This window comes from Pygocentrus nattereri, chromosome 17 (assembly GCF_015220715.1).
Source record: "Pygocentrus nattereri isolate fPygNat1 chromosome 17, fPygNat1.pri, whole genome shotgun sequence".
Taxonomy (NCBI): domain Eukaryota; kingdom Metazoa; phylum Chordata; class Actinopteri; order Characiformes; family Serrasalmidae; genus Pygocentrus; species Pygocentrus nattereri.
In genome coordinates, this window is record NC_051227.1 from 17,516,764 (window position 1) to 17,538,524 (window position 21,761).

General features: G+C 41.2%; 1 protein-coding gene across 2 annotated transcripts in view; it reads left to right on the plus strand.

Moving 5' to 3' along the window:
* Positions 1-9,210: 9,210 nt before the first annotated feature.
* Positions 9,211-21,761, plus strand: part of spsb4b (splA/ryanodine receptor domain and SOCS box containing 4b) — a 35,425-nt gene continuing 22,874 nt past the window's right edge. Inside the window, exon 1 of one of the 2 annotated variants that reach the window (XM_017719332.2) lies at positions 9,211-9,356. The gene's annotated coding sequence lies outside the window, so the exon portion shown is untranslated. Of the gene's footprint in view, positions 9,357-19,757; positions 19,899-21,761 lie in introns of those variants that run through there. The other variant, XM_017719334.2, reaches the window with a different exon arrangement.

The following is a 21,761-nucleotide window of genomic DNA, read 5'->3' on the forward strand; positions in this document are numbered from 1 at the left end:
GACTTTTTTTTTTTTTTTTTGATGATTCTGAGCTGTTTCTTTTTGTTCAGTCATCATGAAATTTACACATGATGTAAAGAACAACAGGCATTTTCAAATTATGTCAAAAACTGAAAAATGACAAAAGTGGAGATACAAGGTTGTTCTGACAGCAGTGATATGTAAGTTTGTTCCCTGTACTGGATGTTTTCACTTATTTTTGCTTGGAAAATCAACAAAACATCAAAGCTTTTGCATACAACTGTATGGCTTTCATTGATTGCAGTAGTGGCAAAATGCTGAGTGGCACGCTGACAAGTTGAAACAGTGCTCAGAGTCATTGAGCGTAGCTGCCCATTGACACAGAATGATGCCACTGTTGTGCATACCTTTGTTGAAAACCAGGAATTTTTGGATACTGCCCTGCACCTATATATATATATATATATATATATATATATATATATATATATATATATATATATATATATATATATATATATATATATATATATATATATATATAGCAAACAATACAGTCCAGCTCAAATTCCTTTAGGCTGAATATGATTTTTCCTAGTGGTCTGCAAAGCTTGTCCAACCTAGCAACAATTGCCACAACAGCATACATGAAATCCTCCTCCCCTGATGTGTTGGAGCTGGAAAACATTATAATGCACATTGTATGGGCTACACAAGGCTGGTACAGAGAACTACTGTATTAAATATTAAAGCTCTGTTTGCACTCACCTGTTCAACACAGGAGAAATGAACTCATACGTATGGTCGTTTAAATGCAATAGGCAAGCGTGCTATGATTTTCTTTCTCCTTGTTCTGACACTGCAGTGGTGTGTGGGTGTTTGAACGTGTTTATATTTGTTAACATAGTGTGTAAATATGTATACATTTTATTGTGACTGAGTTTGGTTAAATGTGCATGTATGTGTATGTGCTTTTTGAGTCTACCTGTATTTGTGTTTTGTTTTTCCACAGCAGGGTGTTTTTGCTTCATCTTTAAATATGAATGTATACATAACTGCAAGAAATGTGACTCCAAGTAACAGCAAAGAGGAATTCCACTGATTTGTTGAAATGTATGCATTATTAAATTGTCAAGATGTGGTCATTCAGAGTGGTTTGGTGTGAAACCATTTCTGGAGAAGCTGATGAGTCAGAAATGTTCACAGTGGTGGTGATCGGAACCAGACGTCCACCTCTAAAAGCTCCCTCACAATTATTACAGTAAATGGTTATGAACACTGCCTGATGTCTGGAGACATTGTCTTATAGTAATTTCAGAAGGTTTTGGCTTAAAATATATTTCTTTAAAAGCCATCAATAGCAGAGACGTAGATGGAGGGTGTTGTAAGGCAAAATATTCATCATCACTATTTAACCATCAACATCGCACTTAAAATCTCAGCAGGTTTGTGCAGGTTCACTTCTGGATAGTAAATGGAATGGCTATATTTGTGTTGTTGACATTGTGACCCCTGGTTCCCATCACCACCACTGTAAAGACTGTTATGCAGAAATTTGGATAAATGATTGAAATTCCCCTTTTTCACATTTATATTTAATCTGTTAAAGACATTATCAATGTTGACTTGTTCATTGACATTATCTTTAAGGAGAATGTTTGTTTGGCTTTTAGGTGGGACCAGTTTTACCTGACATTCCCATTCACTGATTATATGCATTGGCTATATAGGACATAACAGGAATCTGAATATCAGTCATGATGTCTGTACATGCACATTTACTGGTGCTTTGGCCTGCACTGTAGGCCAATTAAGTTCAGCAAGCAAGTATTGTTAGGCATACTGCATCATTGAGACCATTGACACTCTGCTATGGGAGATATTAGGCATTTTTAAACTTGTAGGCTAATTTATATTAGCATAATGCAATCATCTCATTTTCCGCTTTTCAGTTTTTGTTGTTTTGCCATGTTTCTTGTCATTCTTCAAGTTCCCCAGTCACTCAGGATGCAGTGTCTAATCTCATTCAGTATTGTGTTTACCTTCATGATGTCCAGTTGACCTTCTGACAACCTTCAAATATCATGTCCCCTCGGTGTTCAGTAACTGACATGTTGACAAACAAATGTTCATGAAAAGAATCAATAACGTCATGCATCACTTATTCAGTTTCATGCATCTTATTACCTGCATTAAAGGGCCTGTATTATAGAAAACTGGATTTATTAAATAAAAAAAAATGTGAATGTAAACATGCATTTTCCAAATTTTCTGTTTACTCACTCACTCATGTGAAGTAAGTAGCAAAAGGGTTGTTTTGAATTCATTGTTTTTGTGATGTCACAAAACATAACACATTTACAAAATCACTGAGCACTTTATCAGAAGCATGTGTACACCTACTCATTCATGCAATCAACTGATCAGCCAATTGTGTGGCACACTTTGAGCCCATTAACACCAATCATCGCTTGAATGCCACAGCCATACTGTTGTTGCTGACCTTTTGCATCCCTTCATGTCCACAATTTACCATCTTGTAACGGCTACAAAGCAGAAGTCGTCTCAAACTGGTTTCATGAGCGTGACAATGAGTTCAGTGTTCTTCAGTGGACTTCCCAGTTAGTAATCCAATAGAACACCTTTGGGATGTGATAGAACAGGAGATTCACAGGATGAAAGGAGGAATTGCATGATGGAATCATGTCGATATGGACCAGAATCTCAAAGCAGTGTTTCCAGCATCTTGTGGAATCCATGCCATGAAGAATAGATGCTGTTTTGAGACCAAAGGAAAGCCCTGTAGACCAGGTGTGGTGCCAGACTGATGTTGTCCAGTGTACCCAAACACCACAGAGGAAACCATGACAAATGTAACACTTCCGCCTTTTCATATTATTTCTTACAACCATTTGTCAATTGGAGGCTGGTTCTAACGTATTTGTGTATGGTGTGTATTTTCAGAAACTTGTGCAAACTGAATTTCTCAGATTGCTGTAATATGAACAAACACCTAGGCCTACCTGTCAAGCCTCATGTTTAATTCATGAACAGGTACGCATAAATCACTGCAACAAGCGCAGTGATACAAGTGTAGTTGGGTGTCTGACAGGTAGTGTGAATTTGGCCCAACACCTGGTCCTGTCTAGAACTGAAGAGCAAGTGGTAATGACAGAAATTCATATAATGATAATGGGCCTGGGTTCAGTGCCCCAGTCCTTTCTGCATGGGTTTCCTCCCACAGTCCAAAGACATGCAGTCACGCTAAATTGCCCCTGTGTGTGACTATATATCTGTCTGCCCTGTGATGGACTGGCGACCTATCCAGGGTGTTTCCTACCATCTGCCCAATGACTGCTGGGATAGGCTCTGGCTCACCCTGTGACCCAGAAGGATAAGTGGTTTAGAAAGTGTGCGTGTGTGTGTGTGTGTGTGTGTGTGTGTGTGTGTGTATTTGACATAAATAGAACCACACAGTTAAGAGCATGTGGACAGAAGTAAATAATCAGGTTAACGACCCCATCAGGAGGCCTTTGTTCAGTTAATGGACAAAGATTAATTGACAATGGAGGTTAATGAGGCCAGATACTGTATAGCCAACCTGTCTTGCTATGAAGCTTATCTTCACACTTAAAAGTGATTCACTTACATTCTCTTTATTAAAGAACCCTTGAAGAACCATCATTTATAAGAGTGCAGGACATAACAATAAAAGTCCAGAAGATGTAAGATATGGGCTCTTTAAGACTCATTTAAGATTCATTATATGATTTCTCACCTCCACTCCACCTCTGTTTTACCTGATTTTTTTACAATTATTGTCTTATTTTCATTCATTTATTATTTATTTCTTAGTGGTTATTTTATTATTATTTTAGTCATTTTAATTTTTATATTTATTTTACTTTTTGATCTTATTCTCATTTTATTTTGATTTTATTAACCTTTACATTTTAGCTGTTTTAGTTTTATTATTTTATTATATTTTTATGTATTTTTTATTTATGACTCACTTTTTTAATACTTACCTGATTTGAGTCTTTTTACATTTTTTTAAATTGACTTTTATTATTTTATATGTTCTACACATCATATCAGCCATATCAATCCCAAGCTCTGTATCTACTCGGCAACGTTAGATGAGGGTCACCCTCAATGTTCTCCGAGATTAAACAAAGGTTGATCATTATATGATTTTAATTCAGTACTCACAATTCCTCATATACTGTTAGGTTTTATCACTTTTATCATCATCATCATCACAAACAGTGCTTTATAAATAAAAGTGTTATTATTATTATTAGTAGTAGTATTATTGTTGTTGTTGTTGTTATTATGAGAGCTCCCGTGATGGGAAACTGAATATATTTACTTTTTTGTATTAAGCGAGTTTTATTTAGGTTGCAAACATTGTTAAAGTTTCAAAACATACTGTTCGCTGCCCAGTCCATACAGTCTATATACAGAAACCAAGACGCAGCCCATTTTAAATTCATTATTTTGGTGATGTTACTGGCCCTGAGAAATACAGCTCTTTAGCCCCGCCCACTCAGTCTGAAGCTACAAGGAGAGTTTGAGCCTGAACTGCTAAATGGACCAGGTGCAACACATGGCAGCCAATCAGAACATAACAGATCAGTCTTAGTTAAGTGACCCTTATTAGTCCCACAGTGGGGAAATTTCACCTCCTCATTTAACCCATCTGTGCAGTGAAACACCACATCCACACTAGTGAACACACTTGTCCAGAGCGGTGGGCAGCCCTATCCGCAGCACCAGGGAGTAGTTGGGGGTTATCCGCACTGAGGTGCTCGAGGACACCGAGGGAAACAGCCACGTATAAAATGAACTGATTGAAATGATTGTTTTGGTAAATAAATGACACTAACATCACAAGTGGACTTTGTGTGTGTTAGGGGGAGAGGGAGGGGGGAGTGTGGGTTGGATAGCAATATGTACATTGATGATAATTAATTGGCATTACCTCAGGGGCAGCTTGGGAACGCCCACACCTGTATAAGTGGCCAGAATGCTCCACAAACCAATTCTGGACAATTTGGGCCAAATGGCACAGTCCATAATCCTGCTGGAATATCCCATCATTGTGGGGGTACATGAGGTCCATGAAGGGCTGCAAGCGTTCACCAAGCAGTGGAACGACGAATGATGTGCTCAGGTGGACCAGTGTTCCCAACCCATGCCATGAGAACACATTCCACATTAGTATGGAACCCCCACCAGCCTCCACAATGCCTTGCTGAGAACTGGGGTCCATGGCTTTATGGGATCTGCACAACATACGAACCCTACCATCAGCCCGAGACAGTTGCGAGGAAGTTCTCAATAAATAGGAATGAATGGAGCTCAACAGCTAAAAATGAAAAGTTAAAATAGTTTCTAATCACTCACCCGGAGCCTTCCTTTCATCCTAAAAAGTAGAAGGATGTATTTTCCTAAAAAAGCAGAGAAATCTTACCCTTCCTTTTCTCTCTTTCCTTTCTTTCTACAGTAAACGGGTTTTGGCCAGCAGAACTAACTTTACTGCTACTGAGTGCTGATTGGTTGGTGAGCAGAGCAGCTCATTGGCTGGTCGTGCTCACAGACATCATGAACGTACATGAGGCATCATTTTGAACTCCTTTAACTTGAGTTTAAAAGCTCTTAAAAATACGTAATCATATGATTTTGCTCAAAAGCTCCTTATTGACCCATTCATTTTGGACTCACCCAGGAGCGCCCTCTAGTGTTTAAGGAACCTGGAAGACATAATGGAAGTCGTAATTCCTCTCTCTACAAGTCCCCAAGCCCAGCTACCCTCCAGACGTCCTCTGTCCGCTTGTTTAACCAATGCCACGTTGAGTTGATGCACTTCGCCAGACTAGAGGGTGTCCTACAGGATACTGGTTCCTGTCCCATGACTTTTAGCATGTCAGTGTATATGGGCTCTTCAAATACCCAACTATATAACTGAATAACTGAATCTGGTTGTACATGTAGCATCAAAAGACTTGAACTCTCTGTCTTCTGAAAGTGCTTTGAGACCTGAAAGTACACTAACTTACACAGCTTACAATCAGTGAACTGGCGAAGGCTCTGAACTTACAAGCATAACATTATGACCACCTCCTTGTTTCTACGCTCAGTGTCCATTTTATCAGCTCCACTTACTGTATAGCTGCACTTTGTAGTTCTACAGTTACAGACTGTAGTCCATCTGTTTCTCTGATACTTTGTTACCCCCTTTTACCCTGTTCTTCAGTGGTCAGGACCCCCATGGACCCTCACAGAGCAGGTACAATATGGGTGGTGGATCATTCTCAGCACTGCAGTAACACTGACGTGGTGGTGGTGTGTTAGTGTGTGTGGTGCTGGTCTGAGTGGATCAGACACAGCAGTGCTGCTGGAGTTTTTAAACACCTCAGTGTCTCTGCTGGACTGAGAATAGTCCTTTACTTTCAAATTTACTTTCTCTCTGTCTCTTAATTCTTTTTCTTCCTTTCTGTCTTTATTCCCTCTCTTAATTTTTTCTGTCTCTCTTTTCCTCTCGCTATCAAACTCTTCTCTCTCATGCTTTTTTCTCTTTATTCTTTGTCTCTCTCTCGCTGTGATTTTATTCTCTCCCCCTTTACTCTCTCTCACCCCTTTACTCTCTCCCTCTCTCTCTCTCTCTCTCTCTCCCCTTTACTTTCTCTCGCACCCCTTTACTCTCTCTCTCTCTCTCTCTCTCTCTCTCTCTCTCTCTCTCTCTCTCCCCTTTACTTTCTCTCGCACCCCTTTACTCTCTCTCTCTCTCTCCCTCTCTCTCTCGCTCTCTCTCTCTCTCTCTCTCTCTCTCTCACCAGCCAAAAGTATCCAGCCAACAGCATCCTGTGAACACTGATGAAGGACTAGAGGATGACCAACACAAACTATGTAGCAGCAGATGAGCTGTCGCCTCTGACTTTACATCTACAAGGTGGACTGACAAGGTAGGAGTGTCTAATAGAGTGGACAGTGAGTGGACACAGTGTTTAAAAACTCCAGCAGCACTGCTGTGTCTGATCCACTTGTACCAGCACAACACACATAACAACAACAACACCACCACGTCAGTGTTACTGCAGTGCTGAGAATGATCCATCACCTGCTCTGTGAGGGTCCATGGGGTCCTGACCACTGAAGAACTGGGTAAAAGGGGGTAACAAAGTATCAGAGAAACAGATGGACTACAGTCTGTAACTGTAGAACTACAAAGTGCAGCTATACAGTAAGTGGAGCTGATAAACTGGACACTGAGCACAGAAACAAGGAGGTGCTCATAATGTTACTCCTGATCAGTGTGTGTGCAAGATGCTGAAGAAGAGCCTCATTCTGAGATTACTTGAATTACCTGATGAAATAAATCCTGTTATGTTTCTACAGTGTCCTTTGTTCACCCAGAGGCTCTGCTCTGCTGGGTTCAAGCAGCTTTGGCTCTGATTCAAATCTCATTACACACAAAACTGGATTGCAGCGGGTCAGGTTCAGTTAACCAACACAGCCACCAGGGGGCAGCATCACTTATAGAATGAGCCTCCTATTCAGACATTTCACTGCAGGTGGGTCCAGCTGAGTGGTTCACCTGCTCTAACACACCTGATTGAAGCTGTTAAAGGGGAACCAACAACTTTCCAAACTTTCTGTAAAGCTCAGTCTTTGAGATGTAAGCAGAGTCAGTTTCATGTAAGATGGCTCAGTGTAGAGGAATTTACAGACTCAGATGTCTTTACAGTGGTGCTGAAAGGAACCAGGGGTCACCATGTCTACAACACAGATATAGACATTTTATTTACTATCCAGAACCACCAGTGGACCTACACTTGTGTTTATATGTAATATGGATGATGGTTAAACAGTGGAATTTGGAAAAATATGTTTTCTTTGGTGACTATTTTGCCTCATAAAGTCCTGAATGTATCTTTACGTCACAAATGGCTTTTAAAACATGCATTTTAGGCAAAATCCGTCATGAAAACAGTGTCTCAGACATCAGGCAATGCAGTCATGTTCATTTCATGTAATAACTTCCTATGAGTGAGCTTCCAGGCGTGGTTCCTGACAGATTAAAGAACCTAAATCTTATGATTTGTGCACTTAGAAAGATTAATTTAAATAGTGAAGTTATTGAATTAATCAAAATCCCACCACACCCAGCAGTTAATCAGCCATTAACCCTGAAGAGTAAATTCACTAAAGGAGCTGGATGATCTCCAGACCAGCTGTGTTAAAGGACAGTAACTTTAGGACATGCTTTATTTATGTTATGCCACATTAATCAGATTACGAGGCCACGCCCACAATGATCAAATTACCGCACACTAATTAAGTAAATTAAATTAACTCTACCTTCACCTTTCCGTTTCTCCTTGTTTTTGCCCTCTCTCTCTCTTTCTCTCTCTCTCGCTTTCTCTTCACTCTCTTTCTCTCTCTCTCTCTTTCTCTCTCTATTCTCTCTTCACTCTCTTTATCTCTCTATCTCTCTTTCTCTCTCTATTCTCTCTTTCTCTCTTCACTCTCTTTCTCTCTTCACTCTCTCTCTTTCTCTCTCTCTCTCTTCACTCTCTCTTTCTCTCTCTTTACTCTCTCTTTCTCTCTTCACACTCTCTTTCTCTCTCTTTCCCTTTACTCTCTCTCTCTCTCTCTACTCTCTCTCTACTCTCTTTCTCTCTCTCCACTCTCTTTCACTCTCTCTCTCTCCCTTTACTCTCTCCCTCTTTCTCTCCCCCTTTGCTCTCTTTATTATAAAAATTTATTTAATTATTTTTTCTCTTTCTCTCCCCCTAATTCCCCTTTTATCTCTTTGCTGCTTTACTCTTAAATTTACTTTCTCTCTGTCTCTTAATTATTTTTCTTCATTTCTGTCTTTATTCCCTTTCTTCATTTTTTCTGTCTCTCTTGTCCTCTCGCTATCAAACTCTTCTCTTCCTTGTTTTTTCTCTTTATTCTCTCTCTCTCTCTCTTTTCTCTCTCTCTCTCTCGCTTTATTCCTTCTCTCATTGTGAATTTACTCTCTCTATTCTCATATTCTTCTCTTTGTTGCTCTCACTCTCTCTCTCTCTCTCTCTCTCTCTCTCTCTCTCTCTCTCTCTCTCTCTCTCTCTCTCTCTCTCTCGTTCGTGACCAATCAGTGCAGCGTCAGTGGCGCGTGACTGACTCGCCGTGACGTCAGCGGCGAAACAAAGCAGCCCATTGGCCGCCTGCGCTCCTGAGGCTCCGCCCCGGATCGCTCATACAGGCGCTCTGAGCGCAGCGCTGTTTACACGCAGCTCGCCTTAATATCGGCGGATAACCTGGTCCTCCGCTTTTCTGCCGCGTCGCTTTCATTTCTGCTCCTCTTTTGTTTGTGGAGGAAAAGTTGGAGCGCTCGAGGCGTCGCGGTGAGTATGTGTGTGTCTTTCTGGGTGTCTGTGTGCAGTTATGGTGGAGCTGTGTGTGTGTGTGTGTGTGTGTGTGTGTGTGTGTGTGTGTGTGTGTGTGTGTGTTTGTGCTCGTCTTGCTATCCTTGTGAGGACTCAGTGATAGGACGTGACATTTTGCTGATTCTCACTTGAGCACGAGTTGTTTTCATCACAAATTAAATTTTGTTGGGAAAAATTACACCTAATCTTTGGGTACTGACGTTAAGTGTAGGTGTAGTATTACTTGGCTACATTACACTACAGAAAGCAGCAGAAATTAATGGAAGTCCTCAATAGTAACGTAAAACAAACACGCGTGTGTGTGTGAGAGAGAAGTAGGTTTTCTCTGCATTTCTGTGTTTATGTTGAAAATATTCCTGCAGATTCATTTAAGCATTTTTGTCTTTGTTCTTCACTGCCAGAGAACATTATCCAACCTGCCAACTGTAAATAAACGTTTTTTCAGCTCTCAGTATAAAAAGCTTTGTTTTCCGCACATATAACTGTTAAAATGTTCCTGTATGTTGAGCAGGCAGCAGCTGTAAGACCTCAGTGTGTAGGTCAGAGTTCGAGTTCAGCTGTAACTTTAGTGAAATGTTCCTTCTGAATGATCTTTGTGGAGTTTTGTTTGTTCAGATGATTATCAGGTTGATCTGATCAGCTATGTGGTTTCAGGGTGAACTTTACTAACAGTTATCTCTGGGCAAAGTTCGTGTGAGGTCTCCAGCATAATATGACCCTTCTCATTTGAAGATGCACTGAAGTCCTCAGGAGGAGTCTGACCCGTCTGCCCAGTCAGAACCAAACTGTACAGTGGTGGAAGCCTGCACTCTAAAAAATAAAACATCAACAACAACAACGACAAAAAAGTTTGGTCGATTAGCTTTTCAGTCATAGTAAAAAGCTTTTTTAAGTAATATGAACTTTCAACATGAATAGACATCAAGTTGAGTAAATAAAACATTGGGTTAATAAAAAAAATAATAAATTAAGGCAACATTTTGCATTAGTCTGTTTGAGTTATGCCATCTGCTGGTAGAATTATGTTGATCCAACACAATATTTTAAGTTTGACGGATTAGATTTTCCCCTCTAATAAAAAGCATTTTTAAATAACATGAACTTAACTGAAATTGAACGAATATTAAAAATAACTAGCTATAATGTTTTAATAACTGTGTTTTGGTAGTTCTCGGAATTTGTAAGCCCAATGCGTTGTGTTAAATATTAACAAAAAATACCTCCACCGCTTTGTTATAGTTGCCAACTTGACGAAATATTAACAAAAGAATTCCTCTTTAAGATCCAGAATGAAAAGGAATTACATATGTCAAAACAAGTTTGGTGTGGAGTAAACCATAAACATGTCCAGCTATGATTATAGTCGAGAGTAACTTAAGCGAACGCAGGACGCAAAATGGTGCGAAGCTATGATACACCAAATGTTGCCATGGCAATTAACTGAAAGACGCGTCCCGAACAGTAGATTTAGAAAATGAAATGCATTAAAACAAAAGAGCAATGTTTATTTTTAGGAAACCGCACACAATGGGAAGGTACTGCTGAATATTAATATGCTTCCTAGAACATGAACACGTACTAGTTACCTGGCCAACTTCAGCGTAGCCGTTGTCTCCTGTTCCTACACAAACAGTGCGGAGTAAGTTCGCGTCTGTGGTCTATGGCAGACTTATGGCAGGTTAGATGGCTAGCTTGTTAATTCGCACTGCAGCCTCTCTCTCGTAGTTTGTGCCTACCGACCTTCAGCCACAAAGCGGGCAGAACTGTTCATATCAGAAGAGTAAAATCTCCAGTGAGCTATATGGGTCAAAGATGTGCTGTGGTTATAACGCGGCCTATTTTTCGGCCTATCTTTCCTAAATTTCCTTCGGGATCAATAAAGTATCTATCTATCTGTGGCGGATTTAAAAAAGCGAGATGGCTGGCTAGTTAACCTAGCTAAGCTAGCCTTAACTAATGTGCACAGCAGTTTCTCGCTCTCTCCTTCCTCTGTCTACCGACCTCGCTTTACCACAGCAGCAAAGCGGGCGGAGTTAATCACATCCCAAAAGCAAAAGGCTGAACTGTGTAGGTGATAAAAATGTTTTGAGACAGCTAGAACCCTCACCCTGCTTATGGAAAGCGTTCTCCGTTTTTCGTGAATCATCCACAATCAAGAAGTTTTATGCCCTGAGAACTTGGACCAGCAGGGGATTCCGATTTGTCCGTGTGGGCGGGGCGAATTCAGTCGATTGAGAGAATGAAGTCGTATAATGTTTGTGTTTAAGTTGCTAGAAGGTGAATTTATTATTTAATCAAATAAGTTCAGGTTAGTCATTAAAGTGTGTTGAGACAAGACTTATAATTTGTGCATCATCAGAACTCAATAAAATAACAACTGAAAGTAAAAAATCTGGTGATACCATGTAACTTGATTTTTTTTTTTATCGTACAACAGTGCATATATTTAAGTACGGGGTAAAGGCCACCTGAATTATTTTTCAGTTTAATTTTACTCCGCTCAGATTTACGACCTTGCAGGCTCGAGGCTCCGCTCGGATTTGCGGCCTTGCAGGCTCGAGGCTCTGCTCGGACTCACGCCTTGCAGGCTCAAGACTCACGTCTCAAAGAAAACAGACTCTGTCAAATGCCTGTTACTGTGTTTAGGCTCAGTTTAAAGCATTGATGGTTTAATGTGCCATTACTCAGCCCTTAAACTCTTACTGAAGAAACTTCCCAGATGAACTGACCACTTTGGTCATGGTAGCAAAACAAAGGAAACGCAGCTCTCTCTGTTTGACCGATTTTAACAGCTCCTGCAGGTAAAACTATTGCAACATTCACCGTGAGTTGACTTTTTATTCACCAACTTTATGTAAAATTTTCCAGATGGTGCCGGAATGTAGATGCTGCGCCGTTTTAAGGTGGAATGGAAAAAAAAGGTTTTCAGCTTTGTACGTTCACTATTTTGCTGTCTGTTCTGTAAAATCTGTTCAGCTTGGTCATTTTGGTTTCTGTTGACATCTAAATTCAAGTCAAACTAGCACCTGTTTTTAGTTTGAGCTAATTTTAGTGCTGAGCTGCTCTTAGTTCAGTTCTATTCACTCAGTTTACTCAATCATCAAATATGATCTTATATATATTTTAAATTGAGTTTAATAGTATATTCTTTCAACGTCCACTCTTTGTGTATACCATTACGTCTGCCATGGTTATCTGTGTACCATGGATTGTTCATTTTATTTGAAAAGATAAAAACAAAAAAATATGTAAAATATGAATGTACTCCGATCAGGCCTAACATCATGACCACCTCCTTGTTTCTTTTACTCAAGTGGAGGTCTAAAGGGAGGAACTTCTACTTTTACTTTTACTGGAGTAATATTTTACCTTGGGTAGCTCTACTTTAACTCAAGTACATGGTTTGTGTATTTCGTCAAACACTGGATATGGGCGCTTTAACCACAGTGCACCTATGGACTGTATGGTTGTTTTTGATTTCCTAGGACCAGACAACTCGCTTGCCTTTGCCACTTCTTGCTCAGCGTGTCCAGATGACTATGTTCCCTGGAAATCACGGCTGCAGATTCCCTCACAGCATGTGCACCTTTTTTTTTTTCCAAGACATGGTTTTTATCTCTTTACGCTACATGAAGTACCTTTTTGTTGTATACATATGTGCATGGACAGGTGTGTCACCACACAGGACACTGTGTCCTTCACTGACCCCCATGTTCAGTCGCTTTTATCGGTACTCTATGAACTCGCCCCCATACTGTTACAGCATTTGCGTATGATCGTTATTTGTTGCAGTGATACCTTGTTCTGCCACCCAGGATGCAAATTAGGTATGAAACAGGTTTGTGTGTGTGCGTGTGCGTGCGTGTGTGTGTGTGTGTGTGTAAAAGCGTGTTAGTGCCAGCAGTTTTTTATCTGTAATGGGGGTCAAGGCCTTGAATGTTGTGAACTCTGTGGCTAGTAACTGACCTGAACATTTACTTCTTGCTTTTGAAATCTTCTACCGCTGACTTTCTCGTGACTGCCTTGTATAGCTTAGTAATTGACTACACAGCATGTTAGTCATATAAAGAGCCTGTATCCCTCATTTGTCTGGCATTTTATTTTTTGCATGAGTTCCACTCCCTACATTTTTTTTTTTTTCTAGTCCTGTGTACCAGAAACATTCATTCACTTTTATGAAGACTTTTTAAAGGTTTATTTTAATTTTGGGATCCACGAGAGTATGTTTACATTCTTTAATATTCTCAAAACATATTTTTTTATCATGCTGTACATCTCTATTCACGCTCAGTTAGGGCTGGGTGATAAAAACGCTTCCAATAATTATCGCAGTATAACATTCCTCGATAGAAATACATGAAATGTTCGATATAATAGAGCATTCTCACACTTGTTCTACAGCCCTGGTGGTGATTTCTACTTCAAGGAAAGCGACGCCACTCTGGTCACCATGAGAGTGATGGTAGTAAGGCAGTGTGATCCATCATTGATGTATTGATGTTTGCTGTTTGTATTAAACTGACGTTGCTGAGAAACTAAGCAGTTTAGCACTTGTAACCAGGCAACTAGAAATAATGTTGTTGTTGTTTTTTGTTTTTTTTTTTCCTTTCTTGAGTTAGGACTGTCACAAAAATTTCAGCTGTGCTTTTTCAGCTGGTAAAAACAGTTGACCCAGAACTTTTTTCCAGTATCCCATGACAGGTTTGTGTAATAGTCCACTGTTTGGCAAGTACTTATGTTCTGACCATAAAGGATAGTTTAAAACAGCAACTGACCACTCGAGTAAAAATCTACCTCCAAACTTGAAAGAAATGATGATTTGACATTTATCGCGATGTTTCAATGTAAACTGATATGAAATTTATTTTGATAACATTTTTGATAACATGACAACAGGCCTACCTTCAGTCTGAAACTGTCTCCGCCCCCCACAACCAGATGAGTCTGTGATTGGTCAGCTCACCTGCTTTCTTCTGCTTAACCACAGCAGTTCTGCCTCTACATGTTCCGCCCCTGTCTTGCATTCTGCAGACAGACTCTCCTCTCTTGATCGGCTGTAAACATCGCTGTGGCTGTTTTTCCAGTAGATTTAGTTCTGCCATGTGAGTTTGATTTAGAGTCCGATCCTGAAAGTCAGGTCAGTGAAGGGTTTGTTCAGTTTTCACCTGGTCTCCAGTAGCTGCTCTGCGCTGTGTGACAGTATGCCAAGCTTGGTGGTAAGTGGGTAGTAAGGATTAACAAAGGAAAAGGGCTGGAGTTCCAATGAGCCGTTTCAGGCGGCTGTTAAAAGCTTTCAGTGGGAGAGATGTACTGCTTCTACTTCTACTTTTCTGCTTGTACTTTGCAACTTTTATAGACTGTTAACATGCACAAACAAAAGCTATGTAACCGACTAAAAGAAAGGGGGGGGTAGAAAAAAGTAGGTTTCCTTGAATTTATTATTATTTTTTTTAATATCCAAAATGGCGCCACGTACGGCTGCCCTGGCGTTCGGGTGTTCTCAGATCATGTCATGGTTCACCTGATCCCTGCGTACAAACAGAGACTAAAGCTCTCTAAACCTGTCGGGAGGACATATAAAAAGTGGACCAGTGAAGCTGTGGAGGAGCTACGCATGTGTTTGGACACCACAGACTGGGACATGTTCAAGGCTTCTACAGACAGCTTAGATGAATACACAGATACCGTGATGTCATATATACATTTCTGTGAAGACAGCATCATCCCATCACGTTCCAGAATCACTTTTAATAATGATAAACCCTGGTTCACACCAAAACTCAGACAGCTTCGCCAGCAGAAAGAGGTTGCTTTCAGAGAGGGAGACAGAGTCCGCTACAGAGGTGCAAAGTATGAATTTAGCAGGGAGGTGTTAAAGGCTAAATCCAAGTATGGATCCAATGCTCGTCTGAAGCAGCGGCTCTATGCTAACGATTCTGCCACTGTATGGAGGGGGCTGAAAGAGATCACCAACTATAGGCCCAGAGCACCTCATTGTTCAGAAGATTTCAAACTGGCTAACGACCTTAACAACTTCTATTCACGTTTCGAAGTCATGGACTCACACCCCCCATCCTCCACCCCCCACACCACAATACACTCAACCACTTTGGATTGCCCATCTGCCCCCTCTGCCCTCTCAGTCCAGGAGGAGGATGTGAACAGGCTGTTTAAGAGGCTAAATCCACACAAGGCTTCGGGCCCTGACTCCGTGTCCTCTGCCACCTTGAGACACTGTGCTGATGAGCTGGCCCCAGTCTTCACGGGAATCTTCAACTCTTCCCTGGAGTCATGCCATGTCCCAGCCTGTTTCAAGTCCTCCATCATCATCCCTGTCCCCAAGAAACCACACGCCACAGGACTTAATGACTACAGGCCTGTGGCCCTGACGTCCGTAGTCATGGAGACCTTTGAACGTCTGGTTTTATCCCACCTCAAGTCCATCACCAACCCCCTTCTGGACCCCTGCAGTTTGCCTACAGAGCCAACAGGTCCATAGATGATGCCATAAACCTGGCCCTCCACTTCATCCTGCAGCATCTGGACTCCCCAAGAACCTACACTAGGATCCTGTTTGTGGACTTCAGCTCTGCATTCAATACTATCCTTCCCACTCTGCTCCAGGACAAGCTCTCTCTGCTCCATGTGCCCGACTCCACCTGCAGGTGGATCACAGACTTCCTCACGGACCGCAGTCAGCGAGTACGGCTGGGGAAGATTCTCGGACACGCGGACTTTAAGCACAGGATCTCCTCAGGGCTGTGTACTTTCCCCTCTGCTCTTCTCCCTGTACACCAACTGCTGCACCTCCATCCATGACTCTGTCAAACTGATTAAGTTTGCGGACGACACCACCCTCATTGGACTCATCTCAGACGGTGATGAGTCTGCCTACAGGAAGGAGGTGTACAGGCTGGTGACCTGGTGCAGCAAAAGCAACTTGGTGCTCAATGCCCAGAAGACAGTGGAGATGACTGGACTTCAGGAAAGCCACAAGCCCCCTGCCCCCCCTTATCCTTACTGACACCCCCATCACCACTGTGGACTGTTACCGGTTCCTTGGCACCACCATCACCCAGGACCTCAAGTGGGAGCTGAACATCAGCTCCCTCATCAAGAAGGCTCATCAGAGGATGTACTTTCTGCAGCAGCTGAGGAAAGCCAAACTGCCGGCCCAGCTGATGGTACAGTTCTACACGGCCATCATCGAGTCCATCCTCAGCTCCTCCATCACAGTGTGGTATACTGGGGCCACTGCCAGGGACAGACAAAGGCTGCAGCGCATTGTGCGCTCCGCTGAGAAGGTGATAGGCTGCAGCCTCCCATCTCTCCAAGACCTGTAGGTCTCCAGAACTGTGGGGAGAGCGGATCGTATTATAGCAGACCCTTCTCACCCCGCACGCGGACTATTTGATCCACTCCCCTCGGGCAGGAGGCTTCGGTCCATTCGCACCAGAACCTCCCACCACAGGTACAGTTTCTTCCCCTCTGCCATTGGACTCAAGAACAATATATAATCACGTCACTTACCTCTTTATAACCCTGCCTTGGTCACTTTACTTGAATTGCACTACTCCACGTGCACTGTTGTATATAGTACTGTTGCACATGCCTTTTGTATTTTTATTTTTATTCATTCTATCTATATTTTATATTTGCTTAGAGTATTTATTTATGTGGACTTAATTTTGCATGCCTATTACTACTTGTTTTTTATGTTGCACCTTCATGCCGAAGCAAATTCCTAGTCTGTGAATCCTGTTCATTGACCATGGCAATAAAACTTCTTCTGATTCTGATTCTGATCTTATATTGTCAACTTTTGACAATCTCAGCTATTGTGATAACACCAGTAAAAGCAACCTGCTAATAGCTGCATTTACATGCAGCTAAATAATCCGTTAATTATCCGACTAATGGCTCAATTGGAATACGTCCATGTATACACCTCAATCTTAATAGACTAGTTCTAATTATGCCATACGGAATGCAATTTCTATCCTATTGAGTGAGATGGGTAATCCTGTAAATAATCTGGTGAATAGAAGATTAATATCCATGTAAACACCTGTATCTGGTTACATTCCCATTCGGATCATTTAAGTACATTCTGCACATATGCATCACATCATAGTGACAGTTTATAAAGTTTAACATGGCGGAGCAGAAACTGGTCTGCAGAGGAGACGAAGTTTATGCTTTGATCTTTAAAAGATGGTGGTGGGATGGATGTCCAGCATACGTCTCTCAGAACACATCTTCCTCTCGGCCTTCTTTAATAAGGACATGTGAAGGATGTTTTCCTGAGTCTGGCATCATTTTAAAGTAATGAAAAACCCAAGCACAGCTCACTGCTCCTCATCTCACTCTGACTGGACTCACGTGATGCTTGTTGTCATGGTAACATCTACACTAAGCGGTTCTCTACACATGAGCGTAATTTTGGATTGGATTACTCATGGTGAGCATGTAAACGGAGATTTTTCCATGATGTTGAGTAGAGTGAGCATGAACACCTCCGTCTTAATCTATAATCCGAATGTATTCGATTGGATTGGCAAAAATCGTTGTATATAAACACAGCCAGTGTTCCGGGTTGTTATTAAGCTCTGTGCTGATTGGCTGTATCATTACTCATTCAAAGAGTAGCCCACCCCTTACATTGTCAGTGTGCTGTAAAGCGAACAAGTGGATATAATCAATTATACAACAGTGAGTTCCGACGCCACAATCTGACTGAATTTATTTGTTCCCCATTTTGTGGTCCTGTTTACAGGCCTCTTTCATGTGGTCTGTTGTGTTTTTCTCATGAATCAAAGTCTTTCATGTGTCATGGCTTCTGCTGCAGGCTTTGGTTCTGTTGGTGTTCCTGACCACGAGAATGATGGGAAGTGAAAGTTTTTATCTGTTGGGTTTTGCTGTGTGAACCTGCAGCAGAGCTATTTGTGGTGGTTTTTGGGGTTTTTGTTTTCTGGACAGATGAGCTTTTTAAATAGACATCAAATGCTGCCAGGGCTCGGATGTTCAGTGAGGTGCAGATTGTTTCTTCACTCAATATGGAGTGGTTATGGCTCTATCGAACATATCGTTGTTGTCAGAACAAAACTTTGTATCTCCAAAATGGTCACTTTACAGGAGAAGGAAAAAACCTAATTTACTTTTAATGTAAATCAATGGAACCAGACATTTTTCCAAGTAATTTTGGCCCATTCATCATGAAATTTACACACAATGTACAGGGAAATGGGTATTTTCAAATTATATCAAGAACTGAAGAACAAAAATGAAAATGCTAAAAATTGTGGACAGAGTTGTGCTGTCATGTGGTGTATCTAGTACGGGCGTGACAGTGCACAGAAATCGCAGATCTGTTTACACCATAGTTTTGACATCATGCTTCAGTACAAGTTTGATACAGTTATAAAAAACCAAATGCATGAGAATACACACTTAAAAATGGTTGCTTCATTAGGATGTCCTTGAAGAAAATGGTTCTCTATAGAACCATGAACACTCAAGGAAACATTTTCATGATTTTAGTGGTTCTTTGCATCGTGAAAGTGTCCTTCCGGTTGATGGAGAATGTGTTGTTTATGGTTCTATACAAAACCTTCCAGTGCTGCTGGAGTTTTTAAACACCTCAGTGTCACTGCTGGACTGAGAATAGTCCACCAACCAAAAATATCCAGCCAACATTGTCCTGTGACCACTGATGAAGGACTAGAGGATGACCAACACAAACTGTGCAGCAGCAGATGAGCTATCGTCTCTGACTTTACATCTACAAGGTGGACCGACAAGGTAGGAGTGTCTAATAGAGTGGACAGTGAGTGGACACAGTGTTTAAAAACTCCAGCAGCACTGCTGTGTCTGATCCACTCGTACCAGCATAGCACACAAAGCACACCAGTCCAATGTCAGGCTTGTTGCAATAGAAGAACCTGTTCTGGTGATACATAGAACCCTTTTCTAAAGGAACAGTCTGCAGCCTCTTTTAATCTGACACAGCATTTCATGATTCAAAGAACCCTTTAAATCAGGCAAACATTCTTTTTTCACTGTTCATGGTTGTAAATAGAACCATTTTCTTCGCTGAAGACCCCTTGAAGAACCATCATTTTTAAATGTGTATGAGTACCTGGCTCAGATGTGTTGGGAGCTGGAAGCTACTCACCCAGAGCGGCCAGCCTGAGGTCATGAAAGTCAGGAAGGTCACATGAATGTGCCCGCTCCGAGACCGGGAAGCAGGAAGTTTCCCTTTTGAGGCCTAGACTCGTTTCCTCTTCCTCTTCACTCTTGCTTCTTCCCTTTCTTGTGTCCCGCATCTTTTTTTTATGGTGTCTCTCCAGCATGCAAAGAGATGTGCCCTGTGCTGAGGTCAGCTGCGGGACAGCGGCTGTGTCATCCATCTGATTTCAGGCTGAACTCGCCATCACTGGTGACTTTATATTGATCACTTGGGCTCGTGAACTTTGGTTACCTCAGACTCCATTAAAGACGGTCAGTGATTCATTGCTATTACATTTTAGAAATGCTAACAGGGTTGTAATGTGAAAAAAGGTAGCAAACAAATTACTTCATTAATTAAAGCCATTTGTTTATTTATTTTTTTTGTTTTGACTAGGTTTTTGAAATCATATATATATATATATATATATATATATATATATATACTACCGTTCAAAAGTTTGGGGTCACATTGAAATGTCCTTATTTTTGAAGGAAAAGCACTGTACTTTTCAATGAAGATAACTTTAAACTAGTCCTAACTTTAGCAATGTATAAAGTGTATTTGTTTAATGTGGTAAATGACTATTCTAGCTGCAAATGTCTGGTTTTTGGTGCAATATCTACATAGGTGTATAGAGGCCCATTTCCAGCAACTATCACTCCAGTGTTCTAATGGTACAATGTGTTTGCTCATTGGCTCAGAAGGCTAATTGATGATTAGAAAACCCTTGTGCAATCATGTTCACACATCTGAAAACAGTCTAGCTCATTACAGAAGCTACAAAACTGACCTTCCTTTGAGCAGATTAAGTTTCTGGAGCATCACATTTGTGGGGTCAATTAAATGCTCAAAATGGCCAAAAAAAGAGAACTTTCATCTGAAACTCGACAGTCTATTCTTGTTCTTAGAAATTAAGGCTATTCCATGCGAGAAATTGCTAAGAAATTGAAGATTTCCTACACCGGTATGTACTACTCCCTTCAGAGGACAGCACAAACAGGCTCTAACCAGAGTAGAAAAAGAAGTGGGAGGCCGCGTTGCACAACTAAGCAAGAAGATAAGCACATTAGAGTCTCTAGTTTGAGAAACAGACGCCTCACAGGTCCCCAACTGGCTTCTTCATTAAATAGTACCCGCAAAACACCAGTGTCAACATCTACAGTGAAGAGGCGGCTGCGGGATTTTGGGCTTCAGGGCAGAGTGGCAAAGAAAAAGCCATATCTGAGACTGGCCAATAAAAGAAAAAGATTAAGATGGGCAAAAGAACACAGACATTGGACAGAGGAAGACTGGAAAAAAGTGTTGTGGACGGATGAATCCAAGTTTGAGGTGTTTGGATCACAAAGAAGAACGTTTGTGAGACGCAGAACAAATGAAAAGATGCTGGAAGAATGCCTGACGCCATCTGTTAAGCATGGTGGAGGTAATGTGATTGTCTGGGGTTGCTTTGGTGCTGGTAAGGTGGGAGATTTGTACAGGGTAAAAGGGATTCTGAATAAGGAAGGCTATCACTCCATTTTGCAATGCCATGCCATACCCAGTGGACAGCGCTTGATTGGAGCCAATTTCATCCTACAATGACCCTAAACACACCTCCAAATTGTGCAAGAACTATTTACAGCAGAAGCAGGCAGCTGGTATTCTATCGGTAATGGAGTGGCCAGCGCAGTCACCAGATCTGAACCCCATTGAGCTGTTGTGGGAGCAGCTTGACCGTATGGTACGCCAGAAGTGCCCATCCAACCAATCCAACTTGTGGGAGCTGCTTCTAGAAGCATGGGGTGCAATTTCTCCAACTTACCTCAACAAATTAACAGCTAGAATGCCAAAGGTGTGCAATGCTGTAATTGCTGCAAATGGAGGATTCTTTGACGAAAGCAAAGTTTGATGTAAAAACAATGTTATTTCAAATACAAATCATTATTTCTAACCTTGTCAATGTCTTGACTCTATTTTCTATTCATTTCACAACGTATGGTGGTGAATAAGTGTGACTTTTCATGGAAAACACAAAATTGTTTGGGTGACCCCAAACTTTTGAACGGTTGTGTGTGTGTGTGTGTGTGTGTGTGTGTGTGTGTGTGTGTGTGTGTGTGTGTGTGTGTATATATATATATATATATATATGTATG